At 33.0% G+C, this 23426-nt stretch overlaps 1 protein-coding gene across 2 annotated transcripts in view; it reads left to right on the forward strand.

Annotated features, from left to right (window-relative positions):
- Window positions 1–23426, forward strand: part of Pgant9 (polypeptide N-acetylgalactosaminyltransferase 9) — a 607825-nt gene that overhangs the window by 277510 nt on the left and 306889 nt on the right. For both annotated transcript variants that reach the window (XM_017896748.1, XM_017896749.1), the window contains exon 3: window positions 11694–11895. The gene's annotated coding sequence lies outside the window, so the exon portion shown is untranslated. The remainder of the gene's footprint in view (window positions 1–11693; window positions 11896–23426) is intronic.

Consider the following 23426-nt stretch of genomic DNA (forward strand, 5'->3'; position numbering starts at 1 on the left):
CAAATTTCCTTAAAATTCTTAATTTCATTTATAAAATAGGCAGACTTAAATTATCGTAATTAAATTAAAATTAAATCCTTTTCATTTTAAGATCCCTTCATTATTTCCAGTATTTCATTATTTTTATAGGAATTCTCCCAGTATTTAGGAGAACAAAAATTGGAGATCTATCCAATTGCAAATTTTACTTATAAATTCCGCTGAGAAAATGGGTAGGAATTAAAATATAATTTTTCTTAATTTTCTTTTAATTTAGAAATGTCACTGTTTTTCCTAGCAGGAAAGAATTCGATGACCAAAGACCAAATTTTTAATTTCATTAATTCCCTGTACTTAGAAATTTCATTTATAAATGTCACTAATAAAATAAATGGAAATAGAAATTAATGTAGGATAATTAAATTAGAGTCTAATTTTCTTTAATTTAAAAATCTCATCGTTATTCGTCCAGTCTTATTATTTCTCTAATTGTGTAAATTCCCACAGCTTTCTAAGAGGATAGGAATAAAGATGGTAGCGGTATCAAGCGGCAATTACCGTGGCACGAAGTATGGTTGCAGTGGTTCCCTCGATCAGTATCCTAAGCCGAAGGTGTCGATTCAGGGCGTTTGATTCGACGCCAAGTTAGGGACGTCCAATTTACTGACTGTAACTACTAAGTGCCAGTAACGGCGCCACACCGGCAACTACTAAGTAGCTGTAATTTCACTGTTAATGAGAGTTCCCGAGATACGATGACGCATCGCCGTGGTACATCGGTATAACCGCCTCCCATCTATCTTTGCATCTTTCCTTCTCCCTTCCCTTAACGTTCCACGTTATTTAACTAATCAACAACGAAATGAATAATTCGATCTATCAAAATTTTTCATTAAATTTTTCCTCCTAGACAAATTTCTGCACCGGACAAAATTTATTTCAGGAATCTTATAAAATCGTCGAAACCTGCAATTCCGCATTTTCTTTAAAAATGTTCCCTAACATTCTGTGGAAAATCCTTTTTCCGCATGGTTGTAATTGTTTTCAATTTCCTGTGAGATGTTTGCAACGTGTTTCTATGTCTGCGCTGCATTTTCTCAGACTCTTTCGCGAGATATACAAAGAAACGTTCCTTTTATAACATTCTTTGAGACTTTCTCGAAGTAGAAACGCACGAAAAGAGTATGAAAGTAAATTTTTCTTTCAATCGCCTTAGTTACTTTTTACGCCAACTAACAGGTATTGTAATAAAAGAGCTGAGAAATTATACCTTTTAATTAACGTGTTTTCAAATTCACGATTTTTGCTTTTCTTTGAGAATTTTTTGAAAATTTCAGTGACGTTAATGAATAGATTGGGAATAATTGAGAAATAAGGAGACTTTTTTAAATTCACGATGTTTGTTTTAACACGTTTAACACGTTGAATGCCACGACAGTTTTACAGGGATTGCCTGATAAATGGTGCCACGATGAATTTTCTATTATGCGATACATATAACGTTGAAATATTATCTGCAATAGATAGGTTACAATATATAACCATGTTTGACATGTTAATTTCGACGGGGGTCACCATTGAATTAACGATGGTAATAATAAAAATTTTTAAATATTGACATTTGTTTAAATCATATATATTTCTATCAATCTGGGCTCACCCCTCAAGAGTGACCCCTATGGTATTCAACGTGTTAACAATTTTTTGAAAATTTCAATGACGTTAATGAATAGATTGGGAATAATTAGGAAATAAAGAGACGTTTTTAAATTCACGATGTTTGCTCTACTTTCACAATTTTTTGAAAATTTCAATGACGTTAATGCATAGATTGGGAATAATTAGGAAATAAAGAGACGTTTTTAAATTCACGATGTTTGCTTTACTTTCACAATTTTTTGAAAATTTCAATAACATTAATGCATAGATTGGGAATAATTAGGAAATAAAGAGTTTTTAAATTCACGATGTTTGCTTTACTTTCACAATTTTTTGAAAATTTCAATGTCGTTATTAATTACATTAGGAAGAATTGGGAAATAATAACAGTAAAATAATAATTGGGAAATAAATAGTGTGCTATTTTTATTTTCCTTTCTTACCATATTGTTTAATAATTTATTCTATCCTAAGAACAATGGAAATTTTTAAATTCACGATGTCTCCTTTACTTTCATAATTTTTTGAAAATTTCAGTGTCGTTATTAAATACATTAGGAGTAATTAAGAAATAATAATAATAAAATAATAATTGGGAAATAAATAGTGGGCTATTTTTATTTTCCTTTCTTACCATATTGTTTAATAATTTATTCTATCCTAAGAACAATGGAAATTATATTGTTGCTCCCATCGTGTTAAAACGCTCAATATTTTAAAATTCCATATTATTTAACACCATTTGTAATTAATCAGATTATTCGAAATTTTCAACCAGTTCCAGAAAAAATTCGAAATATCAAAAATTCGAGTTACCAAATTATATCGATGATTTTCTTCGAATCTTAACTACTTAATTCTTTAACCCTTCCCTTTAATTTTCATGCCATAAGAAATTTCGCGACCCGATTTCTTGCCAATTTCTTCCTTTCCACGCGATTTTTCAATCCTTTCAAAAGTTCACCATTGTTTTCCCAATTCTACGGTCCATTTCACCCCGCGGACTCAGCAGGGCCCGAGTTCTCCACCCGAATCGTAGAACTTGTACACAATGGCTGCGCAAGAATTCTCGCAGAATGCAGGCCGACCGCGCGACGTTAGTTTTTCGTCCTCGGGATTCCGTTTCCAGCAAATAATCGTTCTCGAAGCGACACAATTACCGTGACAAACGCGTTTTGCCGAGGAGTATGAGCGGTGAACAATAGGGGACGCGGAAATTCGAAGCGAGCTCGGATCCTGCCGGAGGATTTCCAGTTCTATTTTTGAAGGTAGCTTTGCTGCTCGAGTTTTCGTCGATGCTGCTGCGGCTGACCGCAAACGGTCTTGCAGAGGCTTACGAGCAAACACGAATCTCTTGAGCCTAAGTACTTTCGCTGCAGCTGTCGAAGTTCCCTTCTGCGGGCCGCCCCCTTTCGAAATTTCCAGCGTTCCGGATTAGAATTTAAATCGTTTGCGGCCGTGGTATCTCTCGGGTGCTGTTGTCGCGAATAATTGCCAGTGTTTATAGTACTTGCGTGCCATGTGCTGTTTCGTTATCATGAACTAAATGTGAACGCGGTGTTTTATGAGAGTCTGTCGTATGTAGCTGAGAGTTTTGCTGCGAGCTTTTGGCGAAGTTCCTGACTGTGGGATTTTTGACCTCTCGTTTTGATTTATATATTTGATGTATAAAGTCCTTTTGCTGTTTAGTTGATTTTACGTGGACAGGTAGGATGGAAATCGTTTTATTCACGGTGGTTTTTGTTTTCGTGTTTTGGTTTAGCGGAATATACGAGTATGTAGAATTTCGAGTTTCGTTTTTTAAGGTTCCGCCTGTTTTTAAGCTTTTATCTAACTGGATTTCGCGGTTTCCAGGTCACTTGGGCTTTTTTATTTCTTTGTCGCGAGTCTTGTTTATGTTGGTCTGCTGGAAATGGAGGAACACATTTTCGCGTGCTTAAATTATAGTAGATGTAACGCGAAGTAAGGATAATTATATGTAATTATGTGTAATTGATTATATAAATGTTAATTCCTATATTCTCTCGATTTTTAATTAAATCTGTAAATTATTACGCGAGTAAGTTGTGATGTTTTAATAAATAAGTTTGTGAATAAAATGTTGCAAATTTTTCATACTAACGTTGACTAAATTTCAAGCGAAGTTTCTTTGAATTTTTGGAGGATTCAAGTGGTGCATAGAAGTGTTGGTACATTTTTGAGAATTGAATTTATTCAACCTAATTTTGTTCGTCATATTTAAACGAGTTCTTTTCAAAATATTGTCACACGTAATTAAAGTATTTTTAATCTTCTTAAACCTTAAAGGACTACTGGTGAAAGAACTTTTCTTTAATTAAATAAATAATGATAAAATTTTATTTTACAGTTTTAAAATATTACTGTATGAAAGATGGCAATTATAAAAATTTATTTTGTGAAATGATTTATGCAAAGTTTTATATATTATATGTAAAATAGGTAAATATTCGAGCAATTTCGTTGCAAATGAGGACAAATCACGGCCTGAGATTTGAATACGAATGGATAACGAATGGAAAGGCAGGCACGAGGGCACGTGAATCGATTGGTCAGGTATCTGTTACACCCGAAGTCTACTTCCTTTCCGCCTTGTCCTTCGTCCTTCCGGTTTACGAGCTGGAAAGCAGCGAGCTTGTTGCCACCGAACGCTCCATGTTGCCATTGTGTTAATATTTGAGGAAGCTTGCCTGACGCAGCTTGCTCCCGTTGATGGATGGCTCTTTCTCTCTCCCTTGCTCGTTCCATCAAATTAATCACGTTCAGGACGAATTGCAGGATCACCGAAGAAGTATCGGCTTCCTCGTTCAGTCTTGTCCCTTTGTTCCTCTTCGTTCTTCATTTTTGACAACGTAGCACCTCGACTAACGTTTTACTACATGACACTATGTATTTTCCAAGAAATAATCTCAGAATTTATACGTTCTTTATGTTTTCATTCCAGGTCAAACCATTCTTTTTTATTTTTAATTTAGGTTATATTAGATTAAATTTTTGCACTCGAGAGATGACTTTTGGTCGCCATTTAATAAAATTCTGAAGATTTCTCTTGATATTAAATTTGAGACAATATAAAAATACGTGAAACAGTGAATTGCTATATTTTTTTTATAATAAACAAATCCTCGAGTACAGAAATTAGTATTAAAGGTAAAAATGTTGTTATTGAAGAATAACTAATTCTTTTGATAGTGCTTCACTTGAAATTATTGTAGGATGGCAGAACTGGTCTTGAGACACCGAAAATTCACGAAAGAATAATAATAATTTAATTAATAATATAATTTCCTTGACCTACGCTTCACCTCCCCGTAGGGGAGTCACGCAACTTAATTTTGGTATATAGAATAACTTTTCGATTTGCTTCTAGAAGATATCGATCGGTTTACAATTTGTTTTTGTTGGCAATAGCCGATTCGCGATTTCTTTTGGTATCTTACATTATTATAATTTCCTGACTTAAAATTGGAAATTTAGTGAAGTGACATGGGAAATAAAACGAAGATGGGTATATAAAAATCTGGAATATTCAGTTGTTTGAAAGAGTATCGTGGAACTACTACAAATATCAGGATATTATACACATACCAAAAATAGCAGGAGTCTTACCATTATTTTTGAAAGCCACCAGCTACATAGCAACCATTAGCAGGGTCAGAAAATCTGCGACAAAGTGCTATGAAAAAGCAGCTACATCCTCTTGTACTCAAAAAGATTGCAAGAGCTCGCAATTATTTTTTGGAAACCATTGTTTCTGGTAAAAGTAATTTCTTTTGAAAAAGATTGGCTTATTCTAGTATGTACTCGCAAAATACCTTAAAAATCGTATTAATACAGAACCATTGTTAATTGCAACCACATCTGTGAAAATGATGTTTAATTTTTGTCAAATTAACTTCATTGGTGATCAGTCCTCATCCTCTCTATTGAAACATTTCTCTATATTCAAGCTAATTGCAAGTGCTTGCTACTATACATATATACGTAGGCAATCATTATCCTGTCACTATGGAAAGAATTTCTTTCTAATGAAACTCGCGCACAGAGCACGGAATTAAACATATTGTACATCCTGCCAGTCATAAAAATAAATGAAAATATGTTCCAATTCAAAATCACGAGAAGGGAATATAGTTCTTTTAGTAACTAGAAATAATTAAATTTTAATTATTAATAAAAGTGCAATAAATAATAAAGTAAAAATTAATAACAGGTAATTAGTAAAAATTAGTGAACATTCATTGATATACTAAACCTATCATGATCAAGTAATTTGTAGATGAATGAAGAAGTTGTAAAATACTTAAAAATAAAAAATGGAATAATGAGAGGCATGGAGTGATCGATTACGTATATTGGCAGAAAAATCATAAAAATCGCGAAGACAAATGACTAACATGATTAATATTAAACGCAGAATTTTGAGTGGAAGTTTTAAAATCGATCATTTAGGCTATTATTAATTTATAATTGTGCAATTAAAGAATACTAAGAACCTTATCATCGCATGATTAAAAAGTACATGAATCAACTTACTGTAAATTGTTATTCCTGTTTTCCTAGAAAACTCAAGAGGAAACACCCATCAGATTTACTAACACAACTTAACTTACCTGTTACTATACAACTTAAGAGTATATTCACTCCCACTAGTACTATCTAATTTTTCTTCCAGTGATTATCTAGCACGCTAAGAAAACTGTAATTGTAATAGTGCAGGAAAACTTTAATAACGGGGCATTAAGAGAATAAAATAAAATTTACTCCACGGTAAGCTTAGTGTTAAAACTTGAAGCTAATTTCAAACTAACACGCCTAGAAAAATCTAAGTAATCGCATCGTGCAATTACGAAAATTTAATATAGTGGGATATTAAAAAAAGAAGAAGAAAATTTGGACCACAGTAGGTTTAGTGTTCAAACTTGAAGCTAATTTCAAACTAACACGCCCAGAAAAATCTAAGTAATCGCATCGTGCAATTACGAAAATTTAATATAGTGGGATATTAAAAAAAGAAGAAGAAAATTTGGACCACAGTAGGTTTAGTGTTCAAACTTGAAGCTAATTTCAAACTAACACGCCCAGAAAAATGTAAGTAATCGCAATCGTCCAATTATGAAAATTTAATAATGGAACATTAAAAAAGAAAGGAAAAATAAAATTTACACGGTAAGTTTTGTGTTAAAACTTGAAGCTAATTTCGAACTAACACGCTCAGAAAAATGTAAGTATTACTAAAACTTAATAATAGGATATTAAAGAAAAAAAGAAAAAATTTAGACCACAGTAAGTTTAATGTTAAAACCGAAATTTTCTGGTTAACCAAATTCTCTCGTAACTACATTTTCAGCAAGCATCCAACATCGTGGACTCGGCGCGAATTATTTCGTTCAAATGGAAGGTGACAGGAGTGTTGCCATTTCCCGCGTCGCGGAAAAACATTTTTCCCGCCCTATTCGTCAGCCTTGAGCCACGCGGGCCCGCGGAATTGAAGCGGACTGGTTTCCACCGTCGCGAAACGTCTGGGTTGTTAAGCCGGCAGCGACGGGGTTTTATCGTGCATGTTCCCCGGTCAGCCGCGCTTCCGGTGTCCCTGCTGTCGCTGACGCGCAGTCACAATGTCCGGGACCGTCTGCCTTCCTGTTTCCGCTCGTCTCGCGTCTTTGAGCGCTTCAGCGTGTCGCTCGAAGCCGGCTCAGTGTTTAAACCGTTTCGAGTCCCGGCTTCTTGTCGCTTCGAATAAAAACCGGTAATCCCGCTGGTACAATCCGGCAAATCCTGTGCACCCGTGCACTCTCGTGTTTCGAGTTATCGCAATTAATTTTCTGCGAGATTTTCGCCCGCATTTGCGTGCTCGGTGTTTTAAATAACGCGAGTACGTCATGGATACGCTTCTGTGTTTTTCCCTCCGAAATTCTGGAATTCAGTGTCTATTACTCGGTCTTTCGTTAATATCGTGTTTAGTTTTTAGTGTCTACTATTTAGTATTCCTTTAATAGTCTTTCATCCGGTATTCAGTATCTATTATTTAATATTTTGGAGACTATAATATATTTAATATTCTGTGTCTACAGTTTAATATTCTTTTAATAGTATCATATTTAATATTCGGCATTTAATATTTAGTATTTTCTTAGCAGTGTTGTGTTTAATATTCAATACCTATTATTTAATCATTTTTGAATGCATTTAATATTTTATATTTATTATTTTATATATTTTTCTTTTTGATTATTCAGTATTACGCTTTGTATGCAGTACCTAGTATTTAATATCTGTTTAAATAATGTTTAAATAATTTTATTTTCCTTTTTCTTTATTAGTATCGTGTTTGGCATTCATTATTAAACGTTATTGGAATATTGCGAGTCTGATTGTCTCTTAGTGTACATAGTTGTCGAGCCTGAGTTTATTTCTCATCTATCACCATATTTTTTATTTTCTGCAAAGGATATCGGAGATTCGATATACTGGATGAATTCGATGCAACGTATATTTAACCATACGTTTGTTCTTTAATCGCTGTAATATCTGCACGAGACAAAGATTCACGTTTCTATAGGGAGATAAATTAATAACAATTTTGTAAATACCAGCTTCACAGATTACATTTATGAACTGAAATTGAATCGTTCTGTTTGACGATCTATTCCTCGAATCTTCGTTTAATTTTCGCGTATTTGCACCGCTTTATCAGAATTTCTAGCGTATATTTTGGAAAACCGATAGGAATTTCCAAATTTCTTTCCTCTCGATCGCCGATTTCGGAAAGAAATATCGACGATTCGAATTTTTATACCTGTTCGTGGTTCCACGAAGCTAGAATAATCTTGTCGTTTTATTTCCATGCTCCTGTACGAATTACATCCTTGGAGACCCAGTTTGTACCGAGAGTTCCTCCTTAACCGATCATATTATCGTGAACAGCCAACGTAGCTATAAGACTCGTGTTTTCCTCGTGTACCTGCTCGTTTCCACGATTTCCTTGCATTTTCCCCGGTATTATTCAGAGGAGGGATTTAAGAACTTGTTTCGTTTACATGAAAACATTTGAATGCTTCTTCAGCAGTAATCTCCTCGCTTTTTTCCACCGAGGCAGAGGAGCTCGTTTAATTAAACTTGTCATTATCGTTATCCTTCGAGTAAACGGTTAAATAATAAGCGGGATATATTTCTTGATGTGGAAAGGAATAAGGGCAAGAATAGAAAGGGTGGTAGAAGACTTATCTAGCAACGTAGAATTCTTGATGGCTGCTGGGATTATCGAATAGTACTCTTTGTAATGATTTCTCTTATAATATATAATAGAACAATCATAGAATTAATTCAAATGTATTAATTAATTACGAAATTGTAGTAATAGAATTTATAATTTGTTATATAAAATTATTTGTAATGTCATCCATGAAATTTGAAGTATATAAATATATTAAGTATAATTTACCTAATACAATTTATATAAAATCCTATATAATATATTTGTGAAACCGTGTGTAATCAATTCGAATGTATTAATTAATTACGAAATTATAATAATAGAATTTATAATACGTTATATAAAATTATTTGTAACGCCATCGAAGAAATTTGAAGTATATAAATATATTAATTAAGTATAATTTACCTGATGCAATTTATATAAAATCCTATATAATATATTTGTGAACCGTGTGTAAAATTATTTAGAATATCGTATCGAATTCTAAATGAAATTACATATAAAATTAAATATATTTATTTACATATATTTATAATACACACTAAATTATTTTATAAAAATTATACATATATCTAAATCATTCAAATATATTAATTAATTACGAAATTATAGTAAAAGAATTTATAATACGTTATATAAAATTATTTGTAACGTCATCCAAGAAATTTGAAGTATTTAAACATATTAATTAAATATAATTTACATAATGCAATTTATATAAAATCCTATATAATGTTATTTATGAAACCATTTGTAAAATTATGTACAATATCCCATATGGAATTATAAATGAAATTGCATATAAAATTAAATACATATATTTATAATAAACATTAAATCATTTTATAAAAATTGTACATACATCTAAATTATTCAAATAAAATATACATAAATATATATAAAACGAATTAAATATATTTTGTTTATTTCTTAGTACATGTATGTATCTCCAATTGTATTATAATCGTGTGAAACATGTTTATACTGTATTTACCTGAATATTCCTGAAGAAATCATAGATATGTATTTTTGTGGAACGTTTAGTCACGTCTGATCAAAATTTGATATTCTCGAGCACCCTCCATTTATACAATTCCGTCGCTCTATAGTTCGTTCTTCTCCAGTACCCTGTCCCAGACAGGCACTCTTATATTAGCTCCAAAAAAATGTATATTATTCTCAGTGACGAGTAATCACGGAATATTTCTAGTCGGCGAAGTTGAAAATGTAAAAGGAAATTGAAAGTGGCATTGCAGCACGTCAGAACTATTAAGCCGTCTCTAATAGAATTGTTGCTTTATCTGTGCAGTCAGCAGCGACGCTGTCATTTGTGTCCTTCTTATCAGAGATCACGAGGACGAACGGGGCCGTAATTATTATCTGCTCTTCCTTTTCTCCTTCACTCCAGGCTTTTTCACCTTTTCCTTTATCCTCGCTGTTGGGTATTATACGAACGGCTCGATGAGAAAAATTCGATTTCTTCTCTTTTTCTTCATTACCGAGTCCCTTTTCCTCGCTTCCTAGCTTTTTACAATTCGTTCCTCGTTCCCTTTTCTCGCGTTCCTCGCCGCGTTTTCTTTATGAAAAGAATCGCGTGAGCAAAGTCTCCCGTCCGCGCGTTCCGTGTGTGCCGCGTCTGTTATAATTACCGAGCCACGTTCTGGCTTTCAAGCGCTAAATAAAGTTCTACCGTTACTTCTTTAGTTATGCAATTTAATAGGCAACAATAAGCCGATGGTCGGATAAATAAACGAGGGCCCTCACGAGTCCCGGAGTCTGCGAAATTATTGTAAAAATCGCGATGGACGATGCTTGCAAAATTTTTAATTCTACAGCGCCAAGCATTACAAATTTTTATTCGTATAATTTATTAAATTTGGATTCCCGAATTTTCAAATGTTTAAATTTAAAACTCGATTTTAAGATTTCCAAGTACTTAAATTTTGGTAATTTCAATAATGTAAATTATGAAATATTTAAATTATTGAGTTATTAGTTATTTGAATTTCTTATCTGAAAAAATTCTATTCAAATTAATCACTTATACTATAATAACCAGTCTAACTCGTGAGTTTCTCATGCTAAACCCCATAAAGATGAATTATTCTCTCACTGGATTGAAGTTATATTTAACTTATTTTAATATTCTCAAAATTTCTGTAAATCCAAAAAATTTGCATAATTTTATTTCGAATAAAAGACATATATAATGGCTAAATGAAATGAAATAATTTTACAATTCGCTGTTTCTCATAATTAAATCATATCACAAGTGGTGAATTATTAGAAGTAAAAGGTTCGATATTAAGAAAATTAAAAAAAGGTTTTTTTAAATATATAATATATAATAATCTTCAGTATATGGTAACATCAATGCTCTATTATTTAACGAATCGAATTCAGCCTGAATTTATGAACAAATTTTAATGTATACCGCAAAGGGACTGTAACTCGTCGTGTCTGACCATATCGCGGGCAATACTACTTACTCGACCATCAGTCGTCAAAGGAAACTCGGAACACGGTGCTTCCTGTAATAATATACAAATCAATTACGTATTACGTTGCTACTGTAATATCCATCTCCCTTGCTAATTAATTTCCATACTAATTAACCATCCCCCCCCCCCCACTGCTTTTTATCGTCACGAAGCTTCGTGATTTTCCGCGGATAGTCCGTTTAAAACCTCATGACAAGAAAACGTTATTTAAATTTCTAATTATCGTTTCTACGATTTCTCGCGGGACAATAGAAGAATATTTCACGAGACTAATCGCGTTAGCACGTTGCTTACCAAACTCGTTCTTTTACTTTCAGAGCCACCGAGGCGTGAGTGTCTACGCGAGTAACAGTTTTCCGGCTCGATTCCCAAAACTTTCACGGTTATTCGCCTGAGCCCGACGACTTCGTGAGAGATTGTCTTCTGGTATAGAAAACGAGAGCTGATGAATAGCGAACGGAAGTCGATCATCTAAGCGGATCGGAAGCTGTGAACCGAGGACGTTCTCACGACTCGAAGGTAAGTTTCACTGTTTCAAAGTACGCTTTTTCGCCATCGTAAACCGCGACGTCTTATCGCGAATACGGAAACGTAGGAAGCGAATTTTAAGCCATTATAGATTTACCAAGACTCGCGAGGAATAACGTAAGTTTTACAAACGAAATCGTAACTTCGAATAATTCTTATTCGAATTTTCTTCAAACGTATTTTCCAATTATTAAAGATACTCGCATTTCTTGAAACAAAAATTACGAAGACTCGTAAGAAATAACATACAATTTTCCAAACGAAATTGTAAATTTAAATAATTTTTATTCTAATATTTTTCAAACGAATTTTCTAATTGCTAAAGTTCTCCGCGTTTCTTGAAACAAAATTATGAAGACTCGAGAAAAGTAACGTATAATTTTCCAAACGAAATTGTAAATTTCAATAATTTTTATTCAAATATTTTTGAAACGAATTTTCTAATTGCTAAAGTTGTCCGCGTTTCTTGAAACAAAATTATGAAAACTCGAGAAGAATAACGTATAATTTTCCAAACGAAATTGTAAATTTAAATAATTTTTATTCAAATATTTTTCAAACGAATTTTCCAATTTCTATACATATTCGCGTTTCTTGAAACAAAATTATAAATTCATATAAAGACGAGACATTTTCTAAATTAGTCTGGAATAAAAATTAAAATTAAAATAAAAATTAAGTAAAAATTTCTCGAATTCTTTTCATATGCACTTTTTCGCGATCGCTAAAATGATTTACGTTTCTCAAAACGAAAAGAAAAATCCATACGAAAATTCCAATTTTTCTTTTTTTCACGAGACGTCATCTACACACGATGGGTGACTATAATCACTGGCCACAAAAATTGAGTAAATAATTAAAACGAGTGCTACCATTACGCTTAGCTCTCTTTGCAAAGAATTGCAAGCTGTATTGCGATGGTCAATTTTTCCTTTTCCTTTTTTTCTTTTCAAAAGACTTAATCCTGAATGCTAAAGAGTGCATGATCGTAATATTTCCATCATTCACACGACATTACGGAAGAGACTTCGCGGCGACCCCCGCCGTAGCGAAAGGGGGTTATATAACGAAGCGAGCTAAATCGAGGGAAAATTGTTCGTACTCGATAGTTGATTCGATTTTTATGCTTGATTGCAATTTAACGGCACATGGTTGGTTTGTTTCCTCATGGGCGCGAATAGGAAACGGCGCGTTCCGGACTGCCCATCGAGGAGACGTTTAATTAACCTGTTAAATCGTTCGACGGTAGGGCCACACTCCGAGCTTTGATAATCATTCTTGCCGATAATTTCTGGAGCGTCATCGATACGCGTATCTTAAAGTAATAGGTCACTGCTTACGTAAGTGCATCGAGATGCACTTTCGAGTAAGCAGAAATGCACCTCTCGTAACCGCATTGCCTTCGATTTAACGAGCGTCGTTTGTCATTTCGTTTGAGCAACGTCACGCCATTCCAGGGCCAACGGGATGGTAATTGTGCGAGAATTTATGCGAAATTTTTAATCCCTCTGTTCGTTATCGAGCAGATTAAACGCGCGTAAAAATGTACGTCTCATTAGACAAATTTAATTAATCAAAATTTCCGTAAAACTTCTATTTTGAAATTTTTAAATACATATTTTAAATTTTCAAGCTATAACCATGTTGTTTCTTATGGTTAAAAAATTCTCTTTTAATTTATTTTAATTTTCTGTAATTTATTACAATTTATTAAAAATTATTGTTTCATAAATTTGCCTCGGAAACTTTTAAGAAATTAGTTATTAATATCTCGGAGTCTTGCGTTTTAATTTATTATTGAGGAAAGTTGGAGCTCTTCGATATCGATTTGACCTATTATTACGTATTTTTATTTATGGCACTGTATTAATAAATTCGAGTACAACGTGGGACTCGTAATGAGGCCGAATAATGTAGATTGGCGTATCAAGGGTGGAAGGTTCTCAGTGATTCCGATGAAACATTTATTTAGTGAATCAATTCGCATAATGGCGTTTCACAAGTTCGCTCTGCATCGAATGTGGGTGCTTTGATGACGCTAATTTCGCTTCTATCATTCGTGTACGTGTCCTGGAACAATAATTGCTTGGTCGGCCTGGTACATTGAGCCGCATGTACAAGAGCACTTCGTTGCATTAGCCGACCTGTGTTAATTGTATTTTATCGTAGTAAAATACCATTCTCCGATAGATCGAACTGTCCAAGTCCAAATTCATTTCTTGAAACATAACGCATGAATAATTTAACGAAGTACAACAGTCTACTTTGCGTTTAATCCTAATTGCAGCTTTGTTTATTCCTGTACTCATGAAAGCTACAATATGCGAGACAGTTTTACTCATTCTATATACAATATCTCGAATATTACGATGCACAATAATTTTGTTATTTTCAATTTATACATTTTTATTTCAAAGAATTGTTCTCGGTTTTAAAATATAGATTTTGAAATATAACGAATCAATTCTTAATTCGTTCCACTATTTGCTTTATTCTAAAAATAATTTTAAGAAAGATTGGTATTTCATTTATTATTCAAACGTGATTGAAGATTTTGGAATTGGTGGCAATTTTAGGTTCGATGAAACTCTGGAAAATTGCAATTTTCTTGCAATTTTACCAATTTGCAAAATTACAACAAAATTTTTGTTTATTTCCGTTGTCATGAAAGCTGCAACATATATGCAACACTTTTATTCATTCTGTATACAATATCTCGAATATTGCGATGCAAAATAATTTTAATATTTTCAATTTATAGGTTTTTATTTTAAAGAATTGTTTTCGGTTTTAAAATATATATTTTGAAATACAACAAATGAATTATTAATTCTTTCCACTGTGTGCTTTATTCTAAAAATAATTCTAAAAAGATGGGTATTTTATAGATCTCCCTCGAATTTTAATTAAATTCGTCAAAATTGTAATTTTGCAAATTTGTAAAATTGCGATAAAATTGCAATTTTTTGGGGTTCAATCGAACCTAAAATTTCCAGCAATTCCAAAATCCCCAATCACGTTTAAATAATATAATATTCCAAAATTACAATTTTCCAATCTTTCCACTATACCACATACATTTCCATTTCATCTACACTTTCACCCACATTGAAATCAGCAATAAAACCTTTTGCGTCTAAAGAAAAATTATCGAGAATTCTTCCAGAATAATAACTGTACTACGAAAAATTGTCGTAAAGCTATAAAGCAGGTCCAGAAAATATCTGGAGCAAAAATAATTGGTCCACAAGCCAATAATTTCCTGCATAAATTAACACCGGTCGAAGAAAAACCATCCTCGTAACCTAACCTCGTTAAACCGAGCCACATAAAATACTTTCATCTACCTGTTCCTTGGATCAGTTGGCTAATCTGAGTTCCGGATGTACACGTGTTGCTAATAGACAATAGACACGCCAAAGCCCGTATCTCACGGGCCACACATGTTCGGGCAGATAGGCGATATCGCGCACACCTTTGGGCCGAGGATCCACGCCTGGGCCAGTCCTTTGTGCCCTGCGGACAAAGGATCGAGGAATGGTTGTTTAAAGAAGGGCGACTCGCGCACGCGAAGCTGGAGAATAAAATTCTCTGGGGTGGAGAACGGAAGAAAGCCAAGGAGGCATTTTCTTTCACTGGCGTGCAAGTTGGTGCTAATCGTTTTCCCGGTTCCCTTTGCCTCGCGCTAATTAGCATAATAAGCCGCCCGACCTCTCGGAGGATGGATCCCGGCGATGGTTTACGACGTAGGCCAGCGCTTCGTTCCCTTTGTGAGGCTGTGACTGCATGCAGTCTGCTGCATTTTGCTCCAACGTGTAGCTTAACACGCTCGTGATTGACGACGTTGTGTATATACCCTTGGTGCACCGTGGTTAATTGACGCGAAAGTATCGCGTGAATGGGAATTGTGTGTTTAGCCAGGATTAATTTTGTATGTTCTTCGTGTAACCCACTGTACTCGCGAGTGAAACGACTGGGTTTTTAATCGGTCCAGTGGTTACGTTTCTCTGATATTAGATGTTCTTCGGTTCGCGCAATTTTTCGGTTTTATACTGGAAAAATGGACTTTTCGCTGTACTGCTTTCACTTAACAAATGGTCTTTCAATCCCTCCAGTAGTTTATTTGTTTCACATTAGGTGGTTAACGTAATTAACGTGAATCGATTTTTTTATTTTTGTTTGGAAATTGTGTAATTGGTGTTACGTGTATCACGTGAATTTTTATTTTATTTATGTATAATTAATTTTGTAATCCTTTTTCTATTTCTTTTTTTTCTTATTTTTCTTCTCATTTATATTTGTTAAACATTTGTCTTTTCTTGAATTAAATTTTCGGTTTTTTAATCGTTCATTTGTCATCTGACAGACCTATGTTTAAATTATATTAAGATGGAGTGAAAATGGAAATTTCAGTCTTTTATTTTCTGTAATAATAATTTTTATACATTGTTTTAAATGTATATATGCATTTTAGAAATTATTCTGGAAATTGTGCAGTTGGTGTTACGTGTATCACGTGAATTTTTATTTTGTTTATGTATAATTAATTTTGTAATCCTTTTTCTATTTCTTTCTCTTATTTTTCATCTCATTTATATTTGTTAAATATTTGGCTTTTCTTGAATTAAATTTTCGGTCTTTTAATCCTCAATTTGTCATTTGACAGACCTATTTTTAAATTATATTAGGATGGAGTAAAAATGGAAATTTCAGTCTTTTATTTTATGTGATATTAATTTTTAAGCATTATTTTAAATATATATATATGCATTTTAGAAATTGTTCTGGGAATTGTGCAGTTGTATTACGTGTATCACGTGAATTTTTATTTTATTTATGTACAATTAATTTTGTAATCCTTTTTCTATTTCTTTTTTTCTTATTTTTCTTCTCATTTATATTTGTTAAATATTTAGTTTTCCTTGGATTAAATTTTCGGTTTTTTAATCGTTAATTTGTCATTTGACAGACCTATGTTTAAATTATATTAAGATGAAGTAAAAATGGGAATTTCAGTCTTTTATTTTCTGTAATAATAATTTTTATCCATTATTTTAAATGTATATATGCATTTTAGAAATTATTCTGTTATTTTGCCAGGCTTGATTAGAAATTTTATGTAGAATATTTTTCTAACTTTATTAAAGGGATTTCTTTTTTTCGAACAGGAGCTTGCGAAGAAAAATTTTTTCGTGTAGCATTAGATGGAAATTCTGTACTTTGAGTGTCATGCAAATGGAGGATTAGCCTTTTCGTCTTTTCGTCGAGTTAAAAATGGTAGCTGGTAACGTGGCATTATATCGTCTCGTTTACGCTTTTTTTGCGGTTCAAAGTGAAGCTTTTCGAATTTTAATAGCTGGAGAAAATTGCATGTGAAAATGGAGGTAACGAGGGCAACTGAATTACAGTTGAGAATGTGTTATTATAAGAGAACTGCACTGTCAGACGGTAAATAAAAAAGCACATTTAAAAATTGAAATCACCAAAGTATGTGACACTTCTTGTCACGCGAATTCTTGACCTATATTTTTCTTTCCAAGATTATAAGGGTATTAATAATATTTCTCTTTCATTTTATGCCACTTCAGTATGTTAAATATAAAATTCGAATTTCTGGGATCTGATCTATTCGTATCTGTATTACCTTTCACAATCGAAAATAATTTGCCATCGCTTAAAATCGATCAATTTTATTCTCTTTAATTTAAAATCTTTTACCTTATTTGAAACTTCATTTAGATCAATTATTTCAATCAGTTTTCACAGAGAATTATAAACAATTAATTTGGCGTAGAATAGTACCAATCCTGTAACTCAGATTCCTTGCCATTTCTTTGTCATTCCAGAGAAACTCAGGATTGTATCATTTGTGTCTCTGAATTGTATTAATTAATTTAACTGACTAATGTCTCTTTAACCCAAGATCTTGTTTCTGTGACTGTTGGTTTTATATGTATGAATGGGAATGTGGTAGAATAAGTGAAAGTCATTTGGAATGATATAAATATAATATGTGCGAGTGGAGTTTAGTATGAATGTTGTTAAAAAAATGTTTAGAAGTATGTGCCAGAATAAAACAGTTACGTGAGAATCGTCAAAGAATAAATATGTGTTAATAAGTGTGAGAGAAATAAGAAGAAATAGAAAAGAAATAAGAGAATAAGAAACAGAAAAGAATTTTCTAGATAATGTAAATTTTTTGTTTAAAATAGTATATTGCGAATTAATGCCAATATTTAAATATTATTAGTGTGAATTTTTTGTTTAAAATAGTATATTGCGAATTAATGTCAATATTTAAATATTATTATACAAATATATTAATTTGTTAACTGTTAGAAAACACATCCACACATCCACATCCACTAACCACAGTTTCGAGTGTTATTAGTGAACTGAAAAATTATATATTAAATTAATAATATAAATATATGGTCCACTAATCGCCAAATTTCATAATTTCTTCTCTCACCACGGATGATCACTTGAAATTTCAACAGCATCATCGAGATTAAACTAAAAACATTCAAAAATTTTATTGAAATTAGTACCTACAACCCACAGTCGAATTCCATAGGTTCACATAACGCGTTCAAAGTGGCTTTAATCGATCAGTGAGTTGAAGAATTAGAAGACGAAGAGTATCAACCACGTAATTAAACCAGACACGGAGAATTTCGTGTTTCGTTGCTAATCAGCGACAGACCAACACGTGGTTCCAGCAAACCCGTGATTCCAGCCTTTGATCTCTCCTCTACCAGAGATATTCTTTTTTCCCTGTCGGCTGTCCTGATACTTGCTGACGTTTCGGTGTTTCCAATTAACGTTGAACGTCGGGAATCGCGACTTTCAGCGACCTTCCGCTTCCTTTTTCGCCAGGCAACCGGTAAATTACTTTTTAAGTGTCTCCGTTGGCATTAAGGGGCGACGACGGTGCTTAATGACTGTTCGGCTGTGTTCTTAAACTTGTCGACCATCATCAGATGCCCTGTTTACGATTTTCGTCCTATCGATATTAATTTCGCTGTTGACGCTGAAATTTCATACACCGAATCGTTGTCTTTGCATCTCCTAGCTTTGACGATTAAAATATTTTCGAGGGACAGAAATTTCGGGACCGTGATGAAAATTTTTACTCGATTTTTGAGTAATCTCATTAATACCTGATAGTATTATATTTTAAATTTTCTGTGATTTATGAAAATAATTTTCTGACGTAACTGATTGTAATTAGTGTTATTAGATATTCTTAGTATTTATTCACGAAGAATAATGTCAATTTCGTTGATAGTTCAATCTTTGTTTGTCTTTTTATTAATTAAATTTGCAAAGTATAAATTTATATTGCTTACTTCAGGTATTTAATATAGACGGAGATTTTTAGAAAATTTAAATTTGTGTTGGAATTTATAAAATTGATATTATCTTTATTTTTAATACGTTAAACGCGGCGTGTAAACACGGATAATGCATCTGTGCATAAATAAAAGGCAAAGGGCGGAATCGCGTACAGGAAACTTTTTGTAATATTTACAAAGAAAAACCGCATTCTTGTTTGAAACTTTTTAATAAAATCCATTGAACGGGCTCGAAAATATCTTTTAATATTACAGCAATTATGACATAAATGTATTTTTAAAATTTTACGTCATTGCTTGTCATGGATCTAAATAAAGAACCTGTCACTCAGATGAAAAATTTAGTGTTAATTTCCAGGGTTCGACGTAGCATTTTACGTATCAGTATTTCGAATTCGATGTTAAAATATGAATCGACAGTGTCGAAAAATGTAATTTCGTCCAATTCGATACTATCCTTTGTTCGATAAACACCGCGTTTGCTTCGAATGTAAATAATATGTGCGAGTGGAGTTTAGTATGAATGTTGTTAAAAAAATGTTTAGAAGTATGTGCCAGAATAAAACAGTTACGTGAGAATCGTCAAAGAATAAATATGTGTTAATAAGTGTGAGAGAAATAAGAAGAAATAGAAAAGAAATAAGAGAATAAGAAACAGAAAAGAATTTTCTAGATAATGTAAATTTTTTGTTTAAAATAGTATATTGCGAATTAATGCCAATATTTAAATATTATTAGTGTGAATTTTTTGTTTAAAATAGTATATTGCGAATTAATGTCAATATTTAAATATTATTATACAAATATATTAATTTGTTAACTGTTAGAAAACACATCCACACATCCACATCCACTAACCACAGTTTCGAGTGTTATTAGTGAACTGAAAAATTATATATTAAATTAATAATATAAATATATGGTCCACTAATCGCCAAATTTCATAATTTCTTCTCTCACCACGGATGATCACTTGAAATTTCAACAGCATCATCGAGATTAAACTAAAAACATTCAAAAATTTTATTGAAATTAGTACCTACAACCCACAGTCGAATTCCATAGGTTCACATAACGCGTTCAAAGTGGCTTTAATCGATCAGTGAGTTGAAGAATTAGAAGACGAAGAGTATCAACCACGTAATTAAACCAGACACGGAGAATTTCGTGTTTCGTTGCTAATCAGCGACAGACCAACACGTGGTTCCAGCAAACCCGTGATTCCAGCCTTTGATCTCTCCTCTACCAGAGATATTCTTTTTTCCCTGTCGGCTGTCCTGATACTTGCTGACGTTTCGGTGTTTCCAATTAACGTTGAACGTCGGGAATCGCGACTTTCAGCGACCTTCCGCTTCCTTTTTCGCCAGGCAACCGGTAAATTACTTTTTAAGTGTCTCCGTTGGCATTAAGGGGCGACGACGGTGCTTAATGACTGTTCGGCTGTGTTCTTAAACTTGTCGACCATCATCAGATGCCCTGTTTACGATTTTCGTCCTATCGATATTAATTTCGCTGTTGACGCTGAAATTTCATACACCGAATCGTTGTCTTTGCATCTCCTAGCTTTGACGATTAAAATATTTTCGAGGGACAGAAATTTCGGGACCGTGATGAAAATTTTTACTCGATTTTTGAGTAATCTCATTAATACCTGATAGTATTATATTTTAAATTTTCTGTGATTTATGAAAATAATTTTCTGACGTAACTGATTGTAATTAGTGTTATTAGATATTCTTAGTATTTATTCACGAAGAATAATGTCAATTTCGTTGATAGTTCAATCTTTGTTTGTCTTTTTATTAATTAAATTTGCAAAGTATAAATTTATATTGCTTACTTCAGGTATTTAATATAGACGGAGATTTTTAGAAAATTTAAATTTGTGTTGGAATTTATAAAATTGATATTATCTTTATTTTTAATACGTTAAACGCGGCGTGTAAACACGGATAATGCATCTGTGCATAAATAAAAGGCAAAGGGCGGAATCGCGTACAGGAAACTTTTTGTAATATTTACAAAGAAAAACCGCATTCTTGTTTGAAACTTTTTAATAAAATCCATTGAACGGGCTCGAAAATATCTTTTAATATTACAGCAATTATGACATAAATGTATTTTTAAAATTTTACGTCATTGCTTGTCATGGATCTAAATAAAGAACCTGTCACTCAGATGAAAAATTTAGTGTTAATTTCCAGGGTTCGACGTAGCATTTTACGTATCAGTATTTCGAATTCGATGTTAAAATATGAATCGACAGTGTCGAAAAATGTAATTTCGTCCAATTCGATACTATCCTTTGTTCGATAAACACCGCGTTTGCTTCGAATGTAAATTTTTCTGAGATCATGACGTCGTGTAATGATTGCTTTGGTGCTATAAAAGATCACAGCTTTTCTGTGATCTACGCAATTGACCTTCATTTTGTAACTCATTCATGATTCATGGAGCATTGTTCGATTGACATTGGTATCTCTGTAGCTGTAAATGTTCCAAGGTCCATGTTGTAGCATAAGTTGATAAGGAATTGCTTTGTTCTCAATTATAGTATACCTCGTCACCATAACATCGAGTTGCTCTTCAAGCTTCTTGAAATTTATTATGAAAATTATGATCAAATATCCAATTAATTTCTGAAATAATTTCCTATCAATTAGAAATAATTTTTGATCATCTACTGTAGGATACCATTTCGGAAAGTGATCGCGAATCTGTCATTGCTAACAAAAACAAATTATAAACCGTTCAATATTTTCTAGAAGCAAATGGAAAAGTTATTTTGGATAGCAAAATTATTGTGCGAGGTCCCTACGATGAGGTGAAACGTAGGTTAAGAAAAGCATAAAAGCAGGCTCCTTGACGACCAAGACTGAGTCCTCAGAAATTAACCATTTGCACTCGACGATTTTTTGGCCAGAGAAGGATAGGAGTTCAAAGATTTTCTGTTACAAAGCTGACGATATTTTTCTGAGCAGTGAATAAGAAATCGTATGATAATTAACACGTAGAATTATTTGATTTCGATACATCGTACACCGTTACATTATCTGAAATTTGACATATTTATGAATATCGTGCTTCAAAATTTTATCAAATGGCGACTGAAGGGCGCCTCTCGAGCGCAAAGGGTTAATTGTGACTGTCATGAGCGTGAGTCGCTCAATGTTGGAAAGAGAGTTAAATTAGAGTGCGTCTTTGTGTGTTTTCGTTACGTTATCTTGGTGTTCTTTTCCTAAGTTAAATTAGTTTTATGAGTTTCGTGTTTGTGTTATTCTGTTCATGTTGTTCTGTCAGTTTTTCGTGTCTCGAAACCAGTTTTCGCTATTTTACAATATTCTCTGTCATTATGTGATTAGAGACTAATTAAAAAAATTTTTTAAATACACTCTCACTAATTAATTTCGAAATTAGGTGCTTTCCAAAGAATGGCTCGAGTTTCGATTTAAATTACCGGATTTCTTCGAAAAAGCACAGCCATGGTCAGCGTTGTAAATTTAAATGGAGCGCAAATACACTTTTAATCTAATGGTAAGGGGTTAAATCAAGAGTTGCCGCGTTTGCTAGCCCAACACAAACAGGAACGGGCAAGTTTGATGCATTTCAAACATCCATACTGTATGTTCAATAGAGTAACACAAACTTCGTTTTAACGCACACAGGGAAACCTATCTGATCTCGTTTTGTCACTCGGATGTCTGAAACGACCAATGGAGGTTGCACGTGTCGTTTGAATTATCCCTTTCATCGTGTCCCGATTTTAAATTATATTCACGGACCACGCACATTTTCCCTGCACGCGTTGAAATTTCTGTCGCCCTTTCAATCAAAAGATAAATCTGCATTGTATCGTGTCTGTAAAAACCTACTGGACATAACATCGAAGTGAGGATTCGCTGTCAGTGTATCCTGTTACGTACAAATTTTTCAATTACGTTCCAATTTGAAACACAATATATACGACTATTAATAAATCCAACCTCGAAAATAATGAAAATACAGAGAAATTTGCTGGTTTATTAGGATGTTCCATCCATCAGATATTTTCTGTTTACAGGATAGAATATGACAAATTAAATTTCGAACTTGGCCGACGTAAATATTGAAATATTTTTCGCCACGGGATATTTTCATTTTATTTTCTTAAATCGTAAAGTTTTC

Source organism: Eufriesea mexicana, unplaced genomic scaffold, assembly GCF_001483705.2.
Source record: "Eufriesea mexicana isolate 0111107269 unplaced genomic scaffold, ASM148370v2 scaffold382, whole genome shotgun sequence".
NCBI classification, from domain to species: domain Eukaryota; kingdom Metazoa; phylum Arthropoda; class Insecta; order Hymenoptera; family Apidae; genus Eufriesea; species Eufriesea mexicana.